The following is a 27,362-nucleotide window of genomic DNA, read 5'->3' on the forward strand; positions in this document are numbered from 1 at the left end:
TGGCAGGTGGTGAAAAAATAACAATGAGCCAAAAGGCTTGATTTAGAAGACTAAATTAAACAATGTAATTTTCAATGGCACTGTATAAGTGCGGTGATATAAAATACAGAATCAGAGGAAGTCAGTGTCTGTGGTTTGTTCAGGTGCTCTTGAACTGATTTGGCTCTGGAAGAGGGGGTATGAGGACAAATCACTGGTGCAGAGTAATACTGTGATTTATGGTCATCCTTTAAAATTTTATGTTTGTTTCTAAATCAGTGTCCTGGTTTTGGAGCTTTGGTGTTATTGTGCAGTGTATCTGCTAATAATACATTATTGAGAATTGCTAAGAAGTAACCCACAGACTTGATTTATTCTTAGAGTGAAGTTAGGGAAGCTGATGTAATTGCACATAACATCTGTAGCCCTTGTTTGAAGCACAGGTACTGACATTTTGCCCTGTGTTTTGGTTTGGGTTTTTCCCCCCCACCCCCGTCTTAAAATTGAAATGTTCTCCAAAAGTCTACTTTTCCTCTCCTCAAAGTGATTAACAGCCAGCAAAATACTGTATGAGCAAGGACTTTTTACCAAGGATTTAGAGCATAAAACTACAATAACACATAATAAAGATTTTCCTCTTTACAGTTTTATACATTGCCATTAAAACAAAAGGTTACCCAAATAGATAGAAAAAAGAGATGAATGATACAGGGTTACTGCCTTTGTCTTTTAAAAAACTTCACATATTTAATTGCAGAAACTCCAACAGTAGCACAAGACCTCTTACAATCAACATGGGATTATTCTCTTTGTACATTTCCTCATGTTGTATCTAGATAGGGTGAAGAAATTCAACAAGGCTGTCAGTTCCTAGATCCCATACTACTTTTTTCTACTTGGGAGAAATCAGTGTCACAGTTCCTGAAACTCTGTAACCTTTTTTTCCTATAAATTCTCTGAAGGTGATTGACACTAGCTCAAGGAATAACTACTCAGTAAATAACAAATGATTCAATTTATTGTTTGCTAGTTCACTAATAATAATGCTAGTTCACTTTGTGCATATTAAGAGGGCATACTCACTTAGGTATGGGAAGTGCAGTGTAGTTTCCTTGTGTCAGGCAGTCAAATTGGGGATGGGAGTAAACACGCTATAGTCTGTTGCACATCCTTTACTGTTGGTCAAAGGTGCATTGTTGTCGGACAGAAGGGTAAAAGTTGAGACTGCAGCCTGTGACGTTCAATGCATTAGGATGTGCTACAGTGAGTTCAAGCTCTCAGTACAACTTCTCAAAAAAGTGGGAGTTCTAGGAAAAAAATGTCCTGCATGGCCCTTTCTTTCCTCAACTCTACTTGCTGTTTGGAAGAGTCAGGAGGAAGTAGAATGGGCACCATCCTTTAAGGTAACGAGAGTGAAATGGATATCGACACCCAGTTTCACAAGGTACAGGCAATCGCATGACCACATGTGCACAGCCAAATTCCTGTTTCATGCTGCCTTCTTATATAAATGTCCTTGTAGTGTAATCGTGGAAAGAGTATGTTATTTCCTATAGCCTTCAATGGTAAGATTTCCTTGGGATTTAGGTCCCTGCTCTCAGCCAAGGGAATGTAATATCCATAGATCGTGCAGGCAGGTCTATCTTTGCCCTTTCATTTGTCAGTTTAGCATGTTTGGGAAAAGCAATTGCTTTCGTCATCATCATTTTTACCTTTTGGGGAGGAAGGCAGGAAGCACCTTGTTTATAGGATGTTCAGCACCACAGGCGTTTCACACTGCTTTTGGTATAACGAAAGTAAAAATGCTACACATAAATTATTATGCTTAGTAATTTATGGGTCTCATTGCCTTAAATGAAGTTGGCTAATACAGAAAACCAGCATTCCTTTTGACCTAAAATACTACAGACCTCTCCGCTTAAATGGTATATGACTTCAGAAAGAGGAGTGGGGATTGGGGAGCAATTCAACACTAAAGGGAAGAAGGCAAAAGCATTTAAATATTGAATATTGAAATTGTGTTTAAAACGTGGAAAACACATTAAAAGTTCTTCTCAAGAGACTGTGAGAGAGTAAAATTCATCTAGAATACAAAAGCTTTCATTTTCTCTCTCACAGTATAAAAAGAAAAAACACAAGCAAAGATGAACTTGCAATCTTGTCTCAAACGGCTGGTAGTTCAGTTGGCTGCTACAGAAACGTCTGTAATGCTTTGACCTCCTTTAACATTGTGTGTGTCTGGATGAATAAAACCTGAAAGCAGTAGATACGGTTTCACAAGTTTCACAGTTTCACAAAAATTAGGCTCTACTCATTTACCTTAGGAAAAACAGAAGTTCAACACTACTAACAGACAAAGTTGAGTCTAAGACCTGTATTACATACTTTCAGATAAACAATTAGCATCACATATTTCTGTTTCACAAAGTAATAATTTTCTGTTGAGATATTTCCTTTACTATTTTCCTTGGACTTCTGTTCAGCCTAACACTCCTGACAGAACATATATTTATGTGATCGATGTAGCCGCTGTTGTCTTTCATATAATACACAAGATAACAAATAGAAATAATCCTGGCTCCACCATTAACAGTAAATAAATACTTCCTCTTTAAGAATTGTTTAGTTTCAGTATATGATTAATAATAGTATATATAAAATCAAGGAAAAATTTAATGTGTTCAAACAACACCCTGAGTGTTTAAATATAAGGCAGGTGGAGAAGGTAATTGTATTGTTTCTCTAACCAACTCGCTAGTAGGCTGTAATGACAGAGTGGAATCTGGCAAAACAAAACAAAGCAAAAAATCAAACCTGTTGCATTTTAACCCCAGCTGGCAGCTCAGCCCCACACAGCTACTCACTCACTCCCCGCCCAGCGGGATGGGGGAGAGAATCAGAAGAGTGAAAGTGAGAAAACTCGTGGGTTGAGATAAAGACAGTTTAATAGGTAAAGGAAAAGCCATGCATGCAAGCAAAGCAAAACAAGGAATTCATTCAGCACACCCCATGGGCAGGCAGGTGTTCAGCCATCCCCAGGGAAGCAGGGCTCCATCACGCATAACGGTTACTTGGGAAGACAAATGCCATCACTCTGAACATCCTTCTCTTGCTTCTTCTTCCCCGAGCTTTATATGCTGAGCATGGAATACCCCTTTGGTCAGTTGGGGTCAGCTGTCCGGGCTGTGTCACCTCCCAACTCCTTGTGCACCCCCAGCCTTCTCGCTGGTGGGGTGGTGTGAGGAGTAGAAAAGGCCTTGGCTCTGTGTAAGCACCGCTCACCAATAACAAAAACATCTCTCTGTTACCAGCACTGTTTTCAGCACAAATCCAGAACATAGCCTCATACTAGCTACTATGAAGAAAATTAATTCTATCCCAGCCAAAACCAGCATAAAACCCAAAAAAGCAAAGCTCCAAAGCCCAAATCAAATATTTTGGCTTGAATAAAATGCAGAGATTGGTATAGACCAGCTTGTCCAAAGATAGTTACTCATGGATTTAAGTAGCATTAGGTTCCGGTAAATCCACTGGTGATCTTGTGTATTTCCTTGTCAGAAATGCATTTTAACACAGGGTTGCCAGTTTAATCTTTGGCCAGAATATGTTTTAAGATATTGCCAAGGCTATGCAAACATAGGAAAGTAGCCTCTTTAGAGGAAATCTTTTTAGAGGAATCTTTAAAGGAAATCTTTTAAATTTGAGACCAAGCACTTAATTTCTAAGGACTGAATCTTTTGTTTGTTAGTTATGATATAGTGATATTCTGCAGTGGTGCCACTAAAGCAATGCAAAATTAAAGAGAGTTTCAAGATCTGATTCTCTTCTATGCAAATTAATGGAAATTGCGCAGATGGCTTCTGAAATCTAGTTTCAAATAAGATAACTGCCTTACAAAGTCAATAATTTATAACTAATGGCCTGACTAGTACTAACAACACCTGGGGAGACACTGAACTATTAATCTTTAAAAAGAAACATATGCATTTTGTTCACATCTTGAGTTTCCTTCATAAAAGGTTTCTTCACGATCTTCCCATTTACAAGCTCTATTCATCAGTTGTACTCCTAATATCAATGAAGCTGAAAGCTATAAACAAATACTTTAATTTAGTGACAACAGCATTTTAATATTAAATCAAGATGGTCTTGGATTATGGTCTCTTATTTAAACCTGTCAGACATAATTAGGTTTCTAACTGGGCATTCAAATTTGGTTAGTGTATCTGAACGTGCAATTAAGATGAAGGATTGTTCTGCAATACTTATTTTCCCTTTTTCTATAAATCAAATTACTTAGAAACAACTTTGATTTGATATGTAACCATTTAACAAGAGCATTAACAATATATATTTTAAAAAGCTGAAGAAAAGTTAGGGTATTTTTGCATTGCTAATGGTAATTTTTCTGCTGATTTAATACTTTCAGAAACAGTGGATTCAGAATAGCTTTTAATGAATAAGAGATATCCTGTTATGAAAAGTTACTTTTATTTTCACTTGTGACTCAACCTTAATATTGCTACGGATTTCTTTCCCATTTTTCCCAGTTCCTCTGTGAGATCCTTAGAAGAAAATCATTTCACACCCATCTTAAGAATGCCTGGTAGCAAAGGCCAATTATAGAACTCATGAATTTAAGGCAGAAGTTAAATCTTCCACTAGTAGAATGGAAAGGTCCATTCCTACTTTTAAAGGTGAAATTTAAATGTTAGCATTATCAAGAGGATAGTTTTTCCTTAGAGCATGGAGGATAGATGTGATGCTGCAGAAAATTTTCCTGTGTAGTTCAACACACACATGCAAACCGCACATAGGAAAGTAATTGCGCTCTGGATGATGGTCACACCTTGAACAGCAGTCAGAAGAAACTCTGTTTCCCTGAGTTAGGGTTGTAGTTTAATAGTTTCAGCTTCTAGTTTACATAGCCTAATTTAGATCTATATCATGTCTTGACAGTAAAAATTTGTGCATATTTTCTACTAATAGTTCTCATTATTTTCTCCATGACAGAATTTAACATCATTTAAATGTTATTTTTTTTCAGTTACCTGCAGAAATAACATGCTTGAAGACAAATATAACATTTCAAATTCCGCGATGAAAAATAATAGCAAAATTCATGCAATCATCCAAACCAGTCAGTAACTTTCCAAGACAGCACCAGGAGAAACATATTAAAAGTGAGTAGAGAGTGAGAAACACCACTGCTGACTTATTGCAGAAACATCACTGCTAACTTAGTGCAGATTAAAGCTTTTTATTTTTTTTTTTAACTGTAGTGGATCAACAGGTAATACAGTATAAACACATCAGTTTGGTGCCTTCACAACAGATCTATGTTTTGTTTTCTCAAATTCAGAGGCAAAATGTTTTTCTTCAGTTATTATCTCACATTTATTCACATGGCCTAAAGTTAATGGACCATGATCCTTCTCTTCTTTGTCTGGTTATATTTACATGGGATTTAGAAAGAGATGCTTATTCAACACTGTCATCAAAGCAGCTGCTTTCTGTGGTTAGGCATGTGTCCCAGTTGTAATCAAACCAGACAAAGAATGTATTTGCTCTAAGCACTGCTCATGGGAACCCTAAATAAACTTTCTGGCCAAGACTTCCTCACCAGCATGCACTTCAGATTTGAGAGGACAAGAAGTTCTAAGAGCACAAAAGATTTGAAAGGCCAAAGGAAAAACAGCAGCTACAGTGTTAGTTACAGAAATGATACTCACCTGTAATTCACCTCAGTTCCCACTCTTTTCCTGGGAAAGATTCTTCAGAGAGGCTGGAGGACCTGTTTGCAGATAACCATTTGCCTGCTGTCCCTTTCTGCTGAAGATATCTAGGCCAAAGCACGTGGTTCCCAGACGGACACATCATTAGTGGGATGCATTTAAATTCAATGCTAGAGGAGCAAATTGTGAGAATCATGATGGAGAAATAAACAGTGGTTATGCCATACATGCCTGATGTGCACGCATCTTACTGTTTGGCAACAAGGTAAGCAAACCAGGTGGAAGCCATGTTAGAGCAAAAAAAGTACTAAGTGAAGTCTTGCTGGCTTGAAACCAGTCTAGAGACCTAAATCTCTATACTAGAAACTAGATATTTAATGGACCCATATATGTTTTTTTACTGCTGAAATGCAAAGTCTTATCTGGCTTCCAGACCCATCCAGATCCTCATAAATATTTGTTTAAACATCTAAAGGCCAGAAAATGACTGACAAAAAAAATGTGCCTGGAAAGAAGAAACAGAATCTGGTAGGATAAAGAACTGAATATGGATGGCTGGAGAACACGAGGAGTCAAACACAGAGTGCCTAGCTTGAGATCCAGAAAGAAACAGACACTGAAACTGACTAAATAGTGGAAATGTATAACAGGTTTATAGTGAACAGAATGATTTAGGAGGAAGCAAAGGCTTGCATATGTGATCCCCGGCAGCAGGAGACACAGGGAAGGCTCTGGATTACAAATAGAATAAGAGGAGTAATGAAAAGTCCTAATTAGTGTTGGTTTGATTATATGCTATAGGTTATAGGTCAGGAGATGGTTTCCTGATTAAGTCACTGAACAGAAGCTAAGAAGAGCCTGGATTCAGTTCCCAGCTCTTCCACTGCCACACTAGCTAACCAACAGCAAGTCAGTCAATCCATCTGGGTTTCTGTGGAACTTTTTTTATTCTCCATGTCTGTGTGCACTTCAGTTGTTAGGTAGGCAGAACAGCTATTGCCTCTTTTTGAGCTACACTTTCATCTGCAAATTTGTTTCAGTGTAGTCCTGTCAAATCTGGGGCAAATTAAGATCATCATCCTGTCTCTGAATTTTCTGCTTTGGGCCCATTTCTGGAAACATTTTGATTTATATGGACAGAAGAAACAATTGACAGTATTAGGAAATTGGAAACTAGTTTGTTAATGAAATAAGAAGAGGAGGAAATGCTATGAAATAGTATATTGAAAAAGATATACTACATTTAAATCCACAGTCACTAAGAAAGCCATCAGCAATGTTATAGGAGTAATATTTTTCCCAGAAAATATCAAAGATATTTTAAAGAAATTTGTGCCACCAGTGTGGTTTATTACTGTCCCAGGGCCTTAATCTTTCATTATTCATGGTTAAAATGAAATTAAGATTTGTCCTGGGTCCCCTGTAGCCTTGTTCAAAGTGGCAGCTGTGGGGATTGCTCTATATTAGACAGCACTGATAGTATTGTAAGCTTGAATGAGGCTTTTGAAAATATGTCATACACAGTTTGTCACCTCTTTCAGGTAGTGGTTTCTTTTATAATGCATACATAGGCACTAGTCACTTTGGCTTTGCCAAAGTAGAAAAAGTTAAGTCCATGAAGCTGTAGCCACATTTTTATCCCTTACATCATTATGTATATTAGCACTTGAACCAGGCTATCTTATTGGAAAGTAAAGGGAAATTCTGTTTAAAACAAAGGGATCCAGAATTTCCAAAATGAATGTCTCAATGCTTTTCAAAGGCTCATTTCTTTTTCTCTCCTTAACAGTCTGTTCTGTGTGGAACGATCTTGGAGCTTCTTGATATGAGGTACTGGTGAGACAGGTTCTTTTCACTTACTTTAACTGCTATAAATGTAAAAAATATGAAATGAAATTAAATGAAATGGGAGAAAGAGAAATTTCAGGTGCTGAACAGAATGGAGGCATGTTGAAATCCAAGAAATAAAATTTAAAAAATAAACTACCAAAAGGAAGTTAGGGAATTTTAAAGCAATCACTACAGCCATTTAATTCTCATGGCAAAATATTACTTCTCCCATTTTAATATGAAGTAGCCATTTCTAACGCAAACGTGGGCAATGTCAACTCAGCACAGCAGTAAATTTAACCCTCATTCAGCAAATTGCTGAAATATTTTAGGATGCAATCAGGATAGCTGGATGTTTTCTCCTATTGGGCACTGTACCTACTTTCTGTAAAGCCATGCAGGCTGGCAAAATGCATTCAGTTATTTTAGTTAATTAGACAACAGTCCCTTGATGCAGAACGAAGATGAATCCAATACCTGATATGTGGAGCTTTGGAAGTAGGTAAAAGTGGTTGCTATTTTTGGCATGTTTCAACAAAAAAATACACTTCCATTTCTAAAAATACATCGCTGCTGCATTGTGCTGGTCAGCTATTACTTTTAAGCAGCTGAGTTCTGATTTACGTGCTATACCTACAGTAGTCATATAGGCAGAGTACATCTATGAAAAAGACACAGGTCACAATAGATGTCATTGATCCTCAGTTCAGGACAAAAGGTACATGGTAATTTGTAATGCCTCATTTTTTTTCTGGGGAAGTTTCCTTGAAATGTACGTCTACATGCTAAGTGTCCAGGATCAGACTTCTTTTCAAAATCCATGTTCCCTAACAAAGATAAGTCACCTGATAAAGTATAAAACTTAAATGAAAATTTGATTACTTTTTTTAGAATGCAAGCATGCTAGTCTAAAAGACTGTAGACCAGTTTTTAACCATGGAATTAGGAAAGAAAAAGATGTTGGTTTTTTTTCCATTGTCTCAAAATCCAGGGAAGGTAAACAGGGAAGAGCCATCCAAACTCATTCACAATGAGGAACAGGTATGAGTTATTATGTAGTGTTACTGTATTATTCATATGATTTTGGTATCTGTATTATTTCAGGTACACATTTCCCAGGTATACTCAGAGCACAGAAAGCTTGGGAGTTCTGCAAGTATTTCAGTGAACTTGTGATTACTTTTGCATGGGAATGTCACGGTTAGGATTGCCAGCTAGTGCTATAGGAAGGAGAGAGAAACAGCTCTCTTGGTAGTTGTTGAGCATCAGTGGGAGAGGAAAGCAAGCACTTCCACTGAACAAAATCAAAGAGGGCTCAGAAATAACTGCAGAGTGACATTCTGATATTGCATTGTGTTGTTTGCCTTATGGTGCAACGTCAATACATGCTTGTGCTCTCTCCTGAGTGTTGTGACAAAGTTGTGAGACAGCATCACAATGCAGCGTCAGGGCATCAGTTTGCAATTATGTTGTTGCTCTCCAGCTCCATTAGATGAAATATTCTTCATGCCTCTCTTACAGAGGGTCACTGACCTACGACTTGCACACGCCAGCAGAAGTTTTTTTTTTGGGGGGGAGATGGGAAATCAAAAGTCAGAATTGTAAGCAATAGGTCATCTCTGAATTGCAAAGGAAATCTTAAGAGAACACAGTTTGAATCCATTAATCAAATAAGGACCTTCAAATGCAATTGACTATTCAGTAGAGAATGGTAATCTTATGTAGCAGAATAATTTCAGATGTGAGCTAGTCAATACAAATCTGATGATGCAAAAATGCAGCCATGAGTTCTGAATTACCAACAATGTGGATATGTGGTGATATTGAGTGCTAGTAGGTACATTATGCTTCTACATAATTAACTGGAAGCTAATTTGGATGTATAGTTTTTATGTATAATAAACAACAGTCTCTACTTCTCTATTTCCATGTAAGTATCACTAATAGATTGGAAGACTAATTAATCAAATATTGCTGCAATATTATTAGCTAATTTACCAAGCAAATTGTTTTCAAACTCTGTTGTGAAGCCGCCTGTGGCTATGCGAGATTACCCTCTATAAGTTATGTACTGAAGTGTATTTTGACTGGCAGAATACTTTAGTGTAGATCAGAACCCTACAAATCCATGTGTGCTGCTGATAATATAACCCTAGAAAAGCTGACACATTTCTTGTCCAGAATACTTGTTCTTTTTCATGTAAAATGAAATTTTACAAATACAAAATTTTAAGATACTGCTTGTAAAATTGTTTTGGGTTACATACCACATTTTAGTTTCATGTGATTGGGGTGCCATTTAAAAATAAGAGCTGTCAACTAAGAAGCTGGCCAAAGGAATGGGCAAATTATGATAATCAGTTTAAATATCAAGGAACAGATGTAGATTTTGAACATCCCAGTAGGGAGGGGATGAAAATTTGATGCTTGGTTTGGACAAAGGAATATTTTAAAAACTGATTTATAAAAGATATTCACTGCAAATCTTGAATAATATGCAGTATCTCTGAACAGTGAGGAAACAATGATCAATAAAGTAAATAGTGTACTCTATATGGTGTACTCTGTACTGATGTATATAATTACCATTATGTGCAAGTTATTACCAGTGTGTATAGACACAGTTGTAAAACAAGATGACATCATTAGAAAGCAGATGATAGAAAGTCTTTAAACCAGCATATATATCTTTTATTATTGTATTTAGAGACTTATTCAGATAGGACTTTCTTTATCAAGTATAATATTTGAGGGGGAATCTTCATCAATCAGCAAGTCTAAATGATCTCCTTATATTGGAAGTATTTCCAGCAGAAGTGAGGCCAAGACTATTGCTCTTCCAGCACTGCTGTAGGTATTTCCAGAGCTCCACAGTTCAGAAGTGCTAAGTATAGCAATCAGATTTCACCTAGACTTGTCCATGATTTAAGGGTCTTATACTTAAGTAAGCCATAAAGTTTAATGGTGGTGTTTGTGTTTAAGGCCAGAAACGCACATATACTTTTCTGCACCAAGACCATTAACGCCATCAGTGAAATATCTGAACAGCATTAAGTGGGGCAATAAATAGAAGAACATTTTGTTGAGGCAGGTTAGCATTTGTATTACCATTCCATTGACTCAAGGACAAGGGAGGAGGAGACTGAAGATCAGATTTCTGCCACTTTCACAAAGAGGCATGATGCTTTGCTCCACAAGTAGTTCCAAGTGAATCATGGGGGAGAATGCTCTAGCTCATTATTATTAAACAAAGTATCATAGTTTGGCTTGAAAAAGCTTTCAGAAAAAATCACACAGGAAGTTTGTGTCAGATCCTAAACCCTCATTATCTGACTCTTAGCCAATGCTTTAACTACAAGACCATCTGAACTGCCTTAGTTTCCAATGTCCTGTTCCAGAAGGTTACTACTCTTTTTCCTTCCCTCATAGGGTGTGAGTTTCAATAATTACATCAAGAAGCTGTAAGCATATATTTAAGGGGAGGGGTTGAGGGAAGGAAAAAAAATGGATGAATTAGCTCCAGTGTAATAAAAGCTTCAGCTTTTAATATTGGAAGTTCCTCAGCCTGCTAGCAAACTTTGGAAATATTACCTTATTTTTTATTTATAAACTGTGTATTTTTAAGCTATTAGTTGTAAAATGGGCAGGTGAAATCAGGTGTCATAGCAGATTGCATAGATTTTGAAGAGTCACATTCAAACAACTCAGTCTAATTCTCTGAGATTATTAGTGCTGTCATGAAATTAATAGACATGTGTATTTTTCATAAAGAATCATAGGTTTAATTAATTAAACTCTCACTACCTTGTTTAGTGGGGCAGTGACAGAGTAATTAAGAATGGTCCTGTATTTATAGCTGTGGTTCAGCTCTTAATATCTGCAAATTCTTTCTTTTATTGTAAGCAGAAATGTACAAGAGGATGGTTTGTGACTTGATGAGTGGTCCTAATGCTAGGACATTGGAGCATCTGAATTGCAGGAGGTTATTTCATCCATTCCTCACTCAGAGTAAATATGCTAGCTAGAAGGGAAGCAGTTGGCTACTCATCTACACTGTTAGTTACAGAATACAGTCAGTTACAACAGCCACCCACCCCAATGACATATTGCAGGTTGACAACTTGATTAAATCCACGTACCAATTAACCCATTGAGCAGAACTGAAAACTTTTCTTCTCGGGCTCTCAGTCATGGTTATCAGGATAATTGGAGCTGAGCAAGGATCTAGCTATGCTACTGACTCAGCTATTCCAATATTCAAAAGTTTTCACTCTTTCATGACAAAAGATGCTAAAATTTATTTACCATCCATGAAGAAATCAGGGTAAGGAATAACAGTTCAATTTCAGTTTTACAGGATAATTGGCAGGCAGACCATAACTACCTGAATCAGAATTGGACTGATAGGCACGCATCTACAACCCACGCAAGGTCCTTGACAAACTCTGTAAAGTACAGTATGGAAAGTGCAAAGGTCTGCTTGTGTGTTCTTGATTCCAGATTATCTGGCACTGCTCTAACTGGGGCAGCTCAGTATGTCTCTAACCGAACGGAAAGTGGTGTAATGGAGTAGCATGCTGCCAGCTAACAGCTCATGCTTTCCCGTGCTTTTCCTTCCACAATGACACTTGGCTGAGTTAAGCTGAAATGGCTGTTATGAGCATGACCCACATCGCTTCCTCCGGCAATGAGGAACTCGCCTTGCCAAGAGGAGCTCTCCTCACTGTGTATCTCTCCAAATTTGGACAGATCTGTGTCTGGTAGTACATCAGCTGCAAAAGGCACTGAGCATGTCAAAAGGCTAGAGACCCACTTTCTATCTGAGAGTAACAAGACTTTTTAACCAATTTTTATTTTATGGATAATCTTACAATGAATCCTCAAAGCTATTTCCCAAAAGAAATGAAATACTGAAGAAGAACTGAGCAGCAGAAGCAAACCTGTATTCTTTTAGTTTCTGAACTACTTTGTTCAGATAAAACATCTGCTTAAGTGCCTGCTTGTTATATCATTATGCTCAAATTTTTTCTGAATGTTATCCATCACGAGAAAGAATTCTAAACTTGGTAGCACACCATGGGTGTTCTCACTGTGCCAAATGTACTATGCTACCTAAGCCAGTCATAACATGACATTATTTTTAATGGAAAAGATGGTTTATGTCTGTAGCAAAACAATATTATTTTTTATCTGGTCACAATGACACATCTGTAGTATGTTTTGATTGTAACAGCAGAAGTATTATTTTATATTGAATTTTCAATTTTGCTATTTTATCTTGTTTCTCCTCTGTATTGTTCATGAAATTGACCCCATCTTGTTTGAGGGAAATCCCTTTCGTATTTAGTCAGGAGGGTGTGCTAGCAAGCTGTCTTTCAACTGGCAGAATCAAATGCTAGTATATGCCATAAAATACCAATTAAGTATCATCTGAGAAGACAGAACCATGTTTATTTCCTCTCCTATCCAGAGAATCAAAGGGATAACTGTTATCCTGTTTATAAGAAAAAAAAAATTCTTTCTTTAACAAAGAAAGTTTTGTACATTGTCTCAAGGGACCTTCTTTGATTTTTGAAGACATAAGCAATACCATGCTGTAATCTTAAACATGCCAAATTGCAGTTGCAATATCATAATTATCACCTAGTCAGGCTCATGATATCATTCATGTCCTTATGGCTGATGTCCTTCTGCCTTCAAAACAAAGACTATTGCATGTTAGTAGGATTTTGGTTTAAGTGTTTCAGGGTCATAGAGAAAAATATTCAATGAAGGAAGTTGGAAAATTAGGAATCTACTGTATTTTCTCAGTCTTTCCCTTCCCACATGCATTTTCTCTTGAAATCTTTCTGATGCTACACTTTACATTTTACTCCATTTAACAGCATATCTATAATTCATTTGACATTCTTTCAGACTCCATATATAAGCATAGAAACAATTAAAGTTTGGGCCAAGATGAGTTAATTATGCACATTAGGACAGATACTAAGTGATTTTTGTAGGAAGGAAAATCTAAGAGGCTGAAGAGTGTGTTCAGTTACTTTCAGGGACATACCATAGTAACTGCTTTTATCTGGTAAAAATTATCTGGCTGAATGTCAAGGAGTACGTCAGAATAGCCTTGAAATTACAGGTTCTCTGCTTTGTCTAAGCCAAATAGCCATGTTTTGAACCACAGAACAAAAGAACTGGTTCTAGGTTGTTTCTTTTTTAATCTTGTAATTTTCACTGTTTGCTATTTTTACAGATTAAATTAAAGTTTACAATGATATGTAAGCTACTTTAAGATTGTATATACAATCATAGTATTTGTAAAGCCCTGAGAGGACCTAAAGTCCTTTTACAGAAATCCAAAATAGTGATTGACATCATCATTGTTTTTCTTTTTGTCACCATCCTGTATTTATGCATAGAATGCAAAGAAATGAGATAAAGAGCAAGGAGTGGGAGTAACCCTGTAGTTCCATATTTCCTCTTCAGCCAAGCCAACACATATTTTTTCATTTCTGCTCTCCTCCACCAGCCCTAATTCACTAGTGTGGCACCAACCGATTCTCACTTCCAGCCGTAAAAACAGAAAAAGGAAATCATAGAATCATAGAATGGTTTGGGTTGGAAGCGACCTCAAAGACCATCTAGTTCCAGTCCCCCTGCCATGGGCAGGGACACCCTCCACTAGATCAGGTTGCCCAAAGCCTCATCCAACCTGGCCTTGAACACTTCCAGGGAGGGGGCATCCACAGCCTCTCTGGGCAACCTGTGCCAGTGCCTCACCACCTTCATAGTGAAGAATTTCTTTCTAACATCTAATCTAAATCTACACTCTCTTAGTTTAAACCCATTACCCCTTGCCCTGTCACTACACTCCCTGATAAACAGTCCCTCACCATCTTTCCTGTAGGCCCCTTCAGGTAATGGAAGGCCGCAATTAGATCTCCCCAGAGCCTTCTTTTCTCCAGGCTGAACAACCCCAACTCCCTCAGCCTGTCCTCACAGGAGAGGTGCTCCATCCCTCTGATCAGCTTCGTGGCCCTCCTCTGGACTTGCTCCCAAAGCTCCATGTCTTTCTTGTACTGGGACCCCTAGAGCTGGACGCAGTACTCCAGGTGGGGTCTCACAAGAGTGAAGTAGAGGGGCAGGATCACCTCCCTCGACCTGCTGGTCACACCTCTTTTGATGCAGCCCAGGATGTGGTTGGCTTTCTGGGCTGCAAACGCACACTGCCGGCTCATGTTGAGCTTACTGAATGGAAATGAAGGAATAGAACAGGGCATGGAGAAGGTTAGTACTTGTTTGCCAGTAAGCATCATTTCCATGTGTTCCTCACACCAGCAAGAGAGTGTGTGAGTGCAATAAAAATGTATATTGGGGAAAATCTCCAGGTGCTCCATAGTTTTGAACTCAGGTCACCTAAATACGTCTGCTCGTGTTTTCAAAAGGTCTGTCTACTGTCTAATAAAAGTGAGGCATTAAGAAACAATTCATAGTCATTGCTACAGCATTCACTGTGGTCACTGATTTCCTCATAATCTGCCACAAGTAACTGTGTAACTGTTGTCCTTTATAAATGAATTCAGCATTTACATTTTTAAAGTGATGTATGACAAAGGCTCTTAAGTTCAAGCATGAAATAATGCTGTTATTTTAGCTACATCCTTCATTTTCCTTTGTTGGGTGATGTTTTCCTAAGGTAGATTAAAAGCTGCTTGGCAGTATTTTAAAAGCTATTACCTATTGTTCTGAGGGAAAATATTATTTCAACTGGTCTGAAGCTGAGATTGCTTTTAAAGTCTGAACCTCTTCTCTCCAGGCCAAGGAAGACACAAATACATATAAAGGTAAGAGAAAAACTTCCAGGAAATACAGCAGTCTGTTGCTTATTCTGACACAGAACCTCACTGCTGGAGGAAATCAGCCCAGTGTGGAGTCTCATTAGCTAGACTGAGACCTGTTAGATGTGTATGAACACCAGGCTGCTTAGAGCACTGCTTTTGGCTGCTTCCTGGGTCCCAGACTCATGAGAACAGTGTAAGGGATGTAGTACCTGGTTAAGTTGAGTCCTAATTAGATGGACTGGAAAATGATAAAATAATGGCAAGAAGGGATAGGATACGGGAAAGTAAAAGATGGAAAAATAGTCTCATCTTCTAAATATTTTTTGACTTGTGAAGCCAGTGGAGGAGGAATGTTTCCTTCTCTCTCCTGCTCAAACCACGATTCCATTCCTGATCAGAGGTTAAAATGACCAAGGATCTTAAGCAGTAGTAGTATCATGACTAACACAGGCCAATTCATATCAGCCCTGATATGACTGCAAGGCCAATTGGTGACAGCTGCTTGCAAGTGACATCTCTCTTTTTATTTTCTGCAGTAAATTCATGCCTGGGGGTCAGCATGAGCAGCCATGACTGTTCTGTTCAATCAGAATTTACATTGGTCAAATTATCATCATCAAAATAAATAAAAAAAATCCAGACATAAATTTTAACCTATTTTCATGCCAGTTAGAGATTTTAGCAGAACCTTAAAAAAACCCATCCTGTCACCTTTAACATAAAGAAACCATCTTCAGCAGTGCTCCTAAGTGACTTTCATAAAAACGTTTTATGCAGTGAATAGAGCTAGCCTTAGTTATTTACTTTCCACTGAACAACAGCTCAAAAATATTAGAAAGAAATGGTTTAACACAGTAAGCCACATACAGCCTAGCAAGGGATATATGTGAAGAATGAGGGATACATAAGAAATATTCAAAGATCTCCCTTTTAAAAACAAATGAAAGCTCAATGAAACAGCTGGAATAGAGCACTGACATTGTGCACCTGTTTAGGCCTGAACACAAAGAAATGGAGATCTGTTTTAAATTATTAAGGAACTGAAATAATAAGCAGGATGAAATTCCATTTCAGTTCCCAGGAAAGAAGGGGTTTACACTTACATAAAGAATTGTTCTCTCCAGCCTACTAAATGATGCAGAGGTTGGAGGAAATGTCTGTAAGACAGGGCATAAAATAAATGATTGGAGACTTGGGAATTAATTTCCTAGGAATATTTTTCTTTCTTTTTCTGTCTTTACCAAATTAACACAGACAATGGTTTTTATTATTGCCAAGCAGTTACTACTAACTTAAGTAAGCCTTTAAAGCACTGAGTTCCCTTAGAAATTAACAACCTTAAGAATCAGTACTTTTCATTCGAAGACCATAGACTTTCTTCTGCAAGAACTAGCATTTGATTCTAATTGCACCTCAAGTGTCAAGTGTGACTTTGGTGTTTATGTCTATATCTGATATACTTAAGGGTAATGACTTCTCAATTCATCACACAATGTAAAGGAAAAACTAAATCTGGTGTGTTGCCTTAAATCAGCATTGGCTCTGTATTCAAGGAAGTTATACTGATGAGTAAATTAGATTACCGTTTTAAGAAATCCCAGTAATTCCCTTTTCTAAGTATAGAATGGCATTTGGTTAAAAGAAGCATTGTAAATCTTGTTTCCAATTAGCTTAAGCCCTATAAACATTCGCTGAAGGCCCTGCTAAATCTGCTTAAATTCAGAGACTGTCCGCCATTTGCCAGCTGGTAGTTCCTGTCTGGAGATTTAGCAATAGATATCTGTGGGATGGGATTAAGGATGAATAGTTAAGAGAGACGACATCCCCATTAACCAGGTCTGAAAGCAGAGTCTAACAAATGACCCCGTGTGATATTTAATAGTGCCCAGTTAGGCAAAAAGCAGTGAGGAATAGATTCTGCTTCATATGAAGGACAGTGCAGAACTGTGGATATCCTACTTGCTTTGAGCTTCCCGTCGATTCAGTGACTTTTTACAGTAGACAAAAATCTCTTCAGCAAACTCATAAATAGGTAATTAGCGCATGGAGTTATAGCAAAGAATGCCAGTCTGGATTTTCATAAAACAGGTGTGTTTAGTGAGTTTCACAAACAGTAATATAAAAGAAGTTACCCTCCAGAAATGGGGAAGGAGAGTTTAAGTAATACGATCACATTGGGAAAAAAACAATATTAAAAAAGGTGAATCCTTATGTTTCCTCTCATATTCACTACACTGTCTGTGAAAGAAATCACTGAGGCATATGACAGCCTCTTTTTCTGTATTTGAGAATAAATTAACAAACACATTGAAGTCAATAGGAGTCCACTATCTATGGTGAGCCTTATGTCAGAACTATTCTGCTTTTGCTATAGCAAATTCGTCTACCCATTCTCTCAGGCAGAACAACTTCCCCAGATGACAGAAAGCATCAACCATCCTTTGAGATGCGTCTCCTCTTTGACATGTGCCACGCTGGGAAGCTGAGTAATAAGGTTAGGATTCAAACTTATTCTGTTCAAGTCATCATGTCTTGCTAAGTGTTTAGACTTCTCTGCTCAGGAGATTTTTTTTAAAAACATCAATGCCACATTTGTTTTGCTATTTCAAAAATCTATGGATATCTTTCATAGAACTGTGCATCTTCAAAGCAAAATCAGTCAATAGCTGAGTAAAAAAAAATCCTTAGGTTTTTCTTCTCCTGGGGATTACATACAGAAAGAAGTGGCTCACTGTTGTACTGTAGTGGATTTCATATTCCTAAGATAAATAACAAAAAGAAATATCATCTTGTTTTCTGATTCGCCTGTCTAGACACATTTTGTGTAGTGAGCAATTCTGAATTATGAGACCAGAGTTCCGCTGAGGTGTTCTGCTGACATCATAAGCCATACAAACGAAGCTCAAGTGGTTTATGTTGTCATTATCCTAAGACAGAATTGTCTAAAACTACATAATTCATGGTGTGCCTGTTTGTTTTATATAATAATACACAGTCTGAGTTCCTGATTCAGTTCCTTCTTATTCCCATTGAGGCCATCCTTCCCTTTCCCCCAAATAGCTTCCTGACAGCACAACTGAAGCAGCAATTTGTTATAAAAATAAAAGGTATTTTTGTAATTGGCAGATTTCTTTATTGAAAGAAAAGAATGAGCATTTCTTGAGAGGGAAATGTAGAAGTGAATATGTCAGTGGAGATAAAGAAGATGAATTTGGGCTTGAAACACTGTTCATCAAAAGTGGATCAAAACAGGGGTTACTAAAGCGGTAGAATGTAACCACTGGGAAGGACCAAACCTCTTAAAGTATAGAACAAGCTGAACTGCTGGTCTGAAGGGTATCCCTTTTAAGAGATTTAAATTATTTGAAAAAAGGCAAGATACTTTCTTATTCAGCAAACAATGGATCTGGAAAGAACCATCCAATTTTGGGCTTTGTCAATATAAGCTCTTCTTATATTTTGAAATATTTTAAATGGCGAGCCATGGTTTTTTGAATTTGTGATCTGACATTAGAAAGAGCCATTCTTCCAACTTGTCCTCAAACCTTCTTAACCCAAATTTCTCTGTGATAGGAGCTTTAATTATAAGTTACTGCTAAAAGAAAATGCTGGTTGAAGCTTACATGAAACTGAAAGTCTGGAGAATTTAAAATATTGGCTATTTTTTCTTTTTTCCCTTCAATGCACAAAATCCAATTACCACAACTCCATGCATTAGGTAACAAAACAGTTTCACTTTTCTGAGTCTTGGATATGGTCCTTACACATTTTTGAGCAAGGAAGAGAAAACATCTGAAAATATGAAGCAACCAAGAGATAAACTGATATGTGCTCACACAAATGTTAAGATAGGCTACTTAAATGGCTTAAGAGTATCCAGTGAAAATTTAATTACTGTGTGTGGCTTCTAGTACTGTTAAAAAGTTGAGTGAATTTGCAAATCTCCTATGATCTAACCCTAACAAAAGATATTTTTCATTAAAAAACAAACAACAGCGTAGCTTATAGCGTTCATAGAGGCTGCTTTAGTAGATCAGACTATTTTTAGAAGGTAACTGGGGGTTTTATGCTTCCAAACACATTGGCCATGATAAGAACCCTTTATAACTTCTTCTTTTAAAGGAAGGATATCAGCAAACAGCTAACAGAATAATTTACAATTCTGAAATGATACTCGTTTGTTTAAATCTGTTTTCCTTTTGAAACAGAACTTTGGCTGATACTATAGATTAATCTAGTTAAAGTATTGTGGTTAGATTGTTGTTGTGAAATTCATAGCTCCCACACTCAGCAGTGATATGACACAAAGAAAAGATCAGCAGAGAAAAAAGGGAAGAATCTTTTTCATGAAATGGCACCAGAGGATCTTTCTTCAGGGAATATTTAAAATAGATGTGTTTACTTCTGATACCCTCACATGTCTGATAACAGTAAGCAGATTAAGTATATACAGAAGATCTTTTATGCCTGCTTCCTTTGAGTGAAGGGTATTATGTTTGTAAATCAAAGTCTAAATGCTGGCAAAGGGAGCAAACTGCATAATCCTATATCTTTAAACAGCATTTTAACATAACTGTAACTTGACCATTTCTTCAATTCAGCTTCAGGAACAGACACATGAGGACATGCTTCCCAATTAAAAAAACCCTAAAAAATAATAATAATAAAAAAAAATCAGTCACAGCTCCCAAGAAATACTTTTTAAAAAAAAATGATTTCCTAAATTTTCAAAATGAAGGTATTTTTATCGTTATTTTTACAAAATATAATGTGTATTTATAAAGAAACAGCCCCATCTTCCCAGAGTTTTATAAAAGTGTAAATTAAAATTTTAGCTAAAGTAAGACTTCAGTCTTAAAATAAATACTTTTTTTTTTTTTTCCAAACAGAAGAATGCATATAACTTTCTATCTAGTAGCACTGCAGAAAAAAATAGTAGACACAGTTTTAGGTGTTGCATGCATTAAGTCAAACTCCTCAAGAACTTTGAGCAGACAGAATATACTATGCTTGGAAATATTTCTTGGACTTTATGTTACAGTTGGGTTTTTTTGTGGTTAACTTTTTTTGTTTGTTTGTTTTTGTTTTCTTCTCCTCCAAAAATTGCAAATATCTGCTCAGAATGGAACTCTGGAAAAACCACCTGCACTAGATATCTGATGTGACTCCACCTAAATTCACCAAAGTGTCTGGCTGTAATATGCATTCTTCAGTCCCAAAATAAGAAAAAAAAATATTTTCAGGTTTTGAGTAGTGTTGCTGGACCAAAGATGAGCTTAAGAAATAACAATGAACATGGTATTGCTTATGTTATACTCTTAATTCCTCAGTCATTTTATGAGAAGCTGCTCGGTATTAATGCATAAAAGCCCGTAGGGAAAAGAGATTAAAGATGTTTTGGGATCCAGCAGTGCAATGGAGTGAACTGAAAACAGAAGGAGCAGCAATAGAGAGGGCAGAGGAGAACAGCTTAAATTTTTGAGGAGGAGAGCAAAAGTCAGAGCTCCTGGAAATCTGTGAACAGGGAGACTGGTGCCCGTAAAGAAGGAACTGACTGAGCAGACTAAGATTGGGTGATGCACTCATGTGAGAAACTAGGTCTGACCAGGGAAATATCTCGAACAAGGAATAAAGGCAGCTGCAAGCCAGAAGCAGCCTGGATGTGGGCAACAAATTGGAGTAGAAGAGATTGGGCCAGGGAGACCCAAGGCTTCTGTACAGGAAATATCTGAACTTTTAGCAAGAGACTGAAATAGGAAAACTAGAGGCTTTAAAAGTAAAATACATAATGATGAAGACCAAGTCTAGGAAAACTGATGATACTTCAATAGAGGAAGGTTGGACTGATGAGAACATAAAATACCAAACAAAGATTTAGGCCTGGAAGAGCACATTCCTTTTTAAAAACTAAGATGGAATCCAGTCTTAACATTTAATGTATGAAATCTAGTGGCAAGTGTCTCAGGACCACAAATACAGGTGTATTTTGGTAAGCCTCTTGAAACTAGAAAGTCTGGAGTCAGATGTGTCCTACATGCATTTATACACAAGATGAGCAATCTTAAATGTTTTCACATGATCAAGGCTGTAGTCAAAATATTGTGTAATTTAACTGTGGGATAAGAAAATATTTGGAAGTCATCTTCTAGACAGAAGAATTCAGGCTGATCCATTTCAAAGTTAGCTCTGAGTTTTAAAGGTATTTTCCCAGCAGCTGCTTTACACCGGCTTCCCAAAATATTTTTGTCTAAGAAAGTTCTGATTACTAGAAATAGATGGATACTTTGCTCGGTGTGGGGCAGCAATAAATCACTGGGGACCAAAAAAAGGTTGAAAAGTGAGAAGATGACAGGAGTATATTCATTCATTTTGGTCGTAGACATCTCTGGGATTTATGCAGTTATAACGTAAGCAGCCAAGCTCTTTCCTGTACAAATTGTCCTGAATTTTACATGCAAGTTCTAAAACCCTCTGCTCAGCATTTTCTTTCAAGTCTAATTCGCAGAACTGTCATTTATAAATTTACAGTCCAAACTGCAGATCATTTTGAACTGTGTGTATGGGATGGATTGTTATCTCATTCTAAATAGAATGGAATAGAAAGTTGCATCCTACATCAGCTTGTACAAGAGAAATGAAATGGTGATTTTTCTCAATATATCACTCAGTTTAGTACGAAATGGAATTTTTTATGAGATTAAATTGGGGATGCAAACCAATTTTCAGTGAGTGTTTACAACTCTAACCTTAACACATTGCTAACTGGGTTAGGTGACAGTGATTACTGTAGTTCTGACAATCACGCAAGATATCCCAAGGAGGAACACTAACCAAGATGAAATATTGATTTAGTGTGTGCAATGACAACCAAAAGAGAAGAAAGTAGCAGTTCTATTAAATCAGATTCTAAAAATCAGTTGTATCGCACTCCCTCATCTAAGGAGGGCTAAGTTTCAATGAAGTAACATACACAATTACTGTAACTTAATTATGACCACCAAATTTTAGGTTTTGTTAAGCAGTCAAAAGCTCATGTAGAAACCTTATGAAAGGAAAAGACAAGTATTTGGTGGCTGAGGCAATAAGTAGACAGAACAGCTGTATCCTTAGCAACATTGTCACTAGATAAACACTTAACGGAGCTGAGTCCTGAAACACATCTCCAGACAATCTGACACTTGGGCTTAAACCTGGTGGAGTGAATTTCCACTCCATTACCCTTCGCTACATTTCTCTTTGATACAGATAGGTGACACCTATCTGTAATGTAGTGAATAGTTTGGATAAGGGCAGGAGAAGCTAAGCTCTCAAGTTTTCGGTTGGTGCTACACAAGCACATCCCATAAAGTCAAGGGTGCCTGAACAGCTTGTGATGGTACATGTACATGGATCAATTGTAATTCCAAGGTGAAACCCTGCTCCAATTCTGGCCTATGCCATACTAAATCAGTTTGAGCTTACACATTTTGTGTTTTTTAACACCTACAGTTATTCCACGATGACTGGGTCCATTTTTACAATACATGAAAATAAAAAGATGAAGAGGGAATCTTCCCCTCCACACACAAAATTATAAATTAATATTGTGAGAGAATTTGTATGAAAACAGCAAAAAATGAAACCACTTTTGAGGTAGCATGATTCTGGATGCAGAGGTTTCTAGGCAGCTTCATCGGATACCAGATATGTCTTGGAAAACAAATATGGTAGGAAGCAAGGGTCAAGAAGCAGAAGGTAGCTTTAAAAAATATCCAACCAGCAGAGTAAAAGCAAATTATGATTATGCTGAAAAATGAGAAGGACTTACATCTAGAGAAAACTGAATGTAAAATCTACTCTTAATAAATATTTTGTGCCTCAAGCTGTTTATACTTCTTTCCTCCAAACACACAGCTGGTGTTTAAATCAGAGTTTGAGAAATATAACTTGAGCACAGTAATACTAGTAATATCACAAAATGAAAGAAATAACCATATAATAACATAATTCTTAGTATGTTTTCTATATTATGACTGTTTGGGCACTAACCTAACAAAAAGCTTGTGGTGCTTTCATTTTTCTCCCACGTACCTTTATTTTTTCTCCATCCCATATTTGTATATGCTCCCTACTTTTTAGATGTTTAGATATTTCTTAGTTTGATTGTATTAAATCAGCATAATTCGAGATTAAACTCTCAGAATCTTCCTGTGCTGTGAATATGGTAATATAGAACTTTCAAAGTAAAACTATGTGCATGACAAAGTATATGAATAAGTAGGTTAATAAAAAAATGTCATTTTTCCTTGGAGAAGTCACAAAAAGGAAAAGAGTGAAGTTAAGCAAGCAAATCTGCTACAATTCCCTTCTCCTAGCCCCATTCCTCACTTCAGGAAAGCATCAAGGAAGCCTGGTTATACAATGGAATTGGAAAATGATTAAGGTTGTCTGTGATTTTCTATACAATTTATACTATACATCTCACTAAAACATTTCTGAAACCAAAGCTTAATTTACCCCAGGAGAGACACTACTGCAAAAGGCTTAATGAGTAGCTGTGGGTATAAGAAACATTGCCAATCACTCCTTGGTACAAAATAAATAGTGTAAATTATGCAGTTTTAAGTGAAAAAAAATGTTTTTCTTTGTAGGGCTATAATGAAGTTATGGACCACTGCATTAAAAAAAGCTCTTGTAAATATGTATCTGAATATATATTTAACTCAGGATACTTTTAGAGTAGCATTCCTTTGCAAGTGGAGCACGGATGGAATCTCTGAATGAAATCTCGACCAAACTCACATCAAAAGAGGAAAAAAAATAATCATGTTAGCTTCATAATGAGGGCAATGAAAATGAATTTGAATTAGGCAATATAAAGCTGCCTTCTGAAGGCAGTAGGTAGTATTCCTTCAGAAGACATTAGCCATGGAAGCTTTTCCTTTTAATCTTCAAATCTGGGGCAAGGAAGCTGGAAGAGAAAGCATTAAAAAAAAAAAAAAAATTTAAATGCTCCACAGCTGACATACACAGAATGGGGTGTGTGTGCTGAAAAAGGCCCATAGAGTATATCAGCTTCTAAATGAACTTAGACACCTTACTGCTTCAGGTGCCTTTAAATATAGCAAAGGTGAGAGCAAGCAAACAGTCTGTGGCTATTGCCAGCCTGTTTGGCTAGGGGCAGCGACACGTCTGCTTCCGTCACTTAGCATTGGCATGATAGTTTGGATAATGCTTTAAAAAAATTGGTATGGGTGTCAGCTATTATTTTTACTGTCACTGTCGTGCAGTCATAATGTGCAGCTATAAATGAGGACTGAAGTAAATGTTCTGGCTACTATATATTGGAGAATAACAGAGAATATCACTGGGCTGGAGTATGATTTTTAAAGTATCCATTCTGTGAATTTATGGATGGGAACAAGATTAATGAGCAAATATTAAATAAGTAGACTCTTGGAGAATTTGACTGTGTGGTCCCTGATGAAACAGTTTACAAAAGAAATTAGCTATTTTCATGTATTAATACCTTAAATCTCCCTGTTTCCCTACGGTACATGCAAGTATAAAACTTGCTTTTCACTATGGCAAGCTTTAGATTAGCTAAAAATGAGATAGACCCTCAGGCACCAGTCCTTGAAATACTGTCCCTACTCAATCCAGTTTTGTTGAGCAGACCCTCACTCAGATTCATTCCTCAGCATACAACAACATTTATATTGCTAAGCCTGCAAAGAACCATGCCTTGTTAAATGACATTTACAACTGCTTGAATTTAACAGATTTTTATATATATGGCTCATGTTTGCTAAGGGATAGAAGAAGGAAACTTCTGAAATTTTCAAACTTTAATACCTAGAAAAACCTCAAGCACAGAAAAAAACTTTAAAAATGTTTAAAACGTAAAAAAATGTTTAAAAAGTAACAAACATGTTGCTTTAATGACAAAAAAGAGCTCTGGTGGCTTGGAATTCAGCCTTTAGTTATATCCATATCAATTAAGTTCCTCTGTCTAGAAACATCCAACTCGTACATTCCAGTGTTACAAGAAAATCTGTTTTGATTTGGGAACCTTCATAACACTTACAACTGACTTCATGCACACCCTCTGGTATTTTACCAACCTTTGTATTGGCACCGAGGACTACTAGGCAGTAAAGCAGAGTGGAATTTTTCATTTCGGCTCCAATGTTTGGAAAGGCACTGAGTGCTCATAACTCCAGATGAAGTGAAAGGAACATGTAGATCTTTAACACCCATAAAATTCAGTGCAGAGGAGCACTTATAATAGCTGATGGCTGCGAGGATGGAAAGGAACAGCACTGTCGTTCTGACCCTACAACCGCAAGTCGGTTTAGAGCCAGAGGTGAGCAGGAAATATGTTTTCCCTGTTCTGTGTCACTGGTATTTCAAAACATTTCCCTCTTTCCATCAGGCTAAATGTTAAGATTGTGTGGGGATATAATGCTTTAAAAGACAGGAAGAGGCAGATCTGGTTTGCGACTGCTTGTACGTTCAGTGGACGTGTGGAAACCAGTGTCCCGCTGCCTGTCACTGCCTGGATCCCAGCAAAAACCAGAATGCAGTCTCTCCTCTCCTGCATAAATGTTCTCAGCAACAGCTAAAGGATGAGAAAAAACCCATCAGTCTGATCCAGACATGTCATCTCTCTCTTTTCCAGATTTTCATCTGGAAGTTGGGGTGGGGAGAGAATGCAGGCTCAGAATGTCTGTAATCTTTTGGAACCATTTGCACTTTCTAGGTGACATTTTGGTTTTTTACAGCATCTCATTTTCTAAGGATGAAACCCCAAGCTTCAATCACATTTATGACGTCAGCTCTTTCTATTTTTTACTGGTTTGCTGTCATATTGTTTAGCTTTATGCTTTTTTTATAATAATGAACATTTATGATTGCAGCAGAGTAACCTGTACTAAATGTCAACTGTAATCCTACAGAATCAGCAAGGTTAATCAACATTACCTAGGATTGTTAAAATAAAAATAACAGGTACATTTCTAGCACCTAATCTTCCATGAAACAAAGAGTAATAATAAGTACAAACTGAAATCCCTGGCATGCCTAAGGTATTCCTCTTTGCTGACAACATTTAGAGTACATTGCTCTAAGAAGATGCTCAGACAGTGAAGCCACACATCTCAAAAATAGTATCAGACCTGTCAGGTCATTTTTGATCCCTATTGGCCTTAATACTTCAGTCACATTGTGTTCATGTAAGACATCGCTATTTAATCATTAACATAACATTTCAGACACTCCCCCCCCCCCCATCTTTGCTGTCCTGTGTGCAATCAACCCTTAAAAAGATCAGATGATTATGGAAAGGATGAGTTCCAGGAATTCTGCTTCTCTGCAAATAAATTTTATTTACTCTCATTTCTGTGCTGAACAAGACACTGAATCAGCAAAATGGAACTGGATTTGATTAAACTGACCCCCTTTGTCTATTATTTCACTGAACTTTAGTTATTTTTAAAACAACCCAAACACACTTTTTTTCAGTGAAGCAGAAAAAAAGTTTTAGAAGTAAGAGTATTTTTAAAAGGCCAGCAGTGATAACCTTAGTAGATCTGAGCATGTCATCACTCACCCTGCAAGATGGTCCTAATATATCCAGATAACTCTTTTAGCTGTTTCTGTTTCTTGATCTTCCCATGAGCATACCTGAGAACTCCATGACTCCACTCCAAAATAAACCTCAATCACAGCACACTTTCACAAGAAAGTATTTTCTTAGCAGCACTTTTGATGACTATGTCAAGAGGCATTTTCCCCCTCCTCCCTTTAAGTTGACATTGATCCAAATAGCCAACTTTCGCAGGTGTTGAGCTTTAGCTGTGAAGCATTTGATCTGCCCACCCACAAAGAATTCCCCTGGAAACACACAGCTATTGCAGCAGTTCTCCAGCTTGCTATTGAGTATGCAGCCACTCATGGTCACTTCATGATCACAAAGCCACAAAGGAATCCTGAGGCATGT

General features: G+C 37.2%; 1 long non-coding RNA gene across 2 annotated transcripts in view; it reads right to left on the reverse strand.

The window, feature by feature from the left end:
* Window positions 1-27,088, reverse strand: part of LOC129206436 (uncharacterized) — a 97,362-nt gene extending 70,274 nt beyond the window's left edge. For both annotated transcript variants that reach the window (XR_008577137.1, XR_008577138.1), the window contains exons 1-2: window positions 26,973-27,088; window positions 5,712-5,884 (exon numbers count right to left, since the gene is read on the reverse strand). This is a non-coding gene — a long non-coding RNA (uncharacterized LOC129206436). The remainder of the gene's footprint in view (window positions 1-5,711; window positions 5,885-26,972) is intronic.
* Between the last annotated feature and the right edge of the window lie 274 nt (window positions 27,089-27,362).

The sequence above is a fragment of the Grus americana genome, chromosome 4, assembly GCF_028858705.1.
Source record: "Grus americana isolate bGruAme1 chromosome 4, bGruAme1.mat, whole genome shotgun sequence".
In the NCBI taxonomy this organism is placed as follows: Eukaryota; Metazoa; Chordata; class Aves; order Gruiformes; family Gruidae; genus Grus; species Grus americana.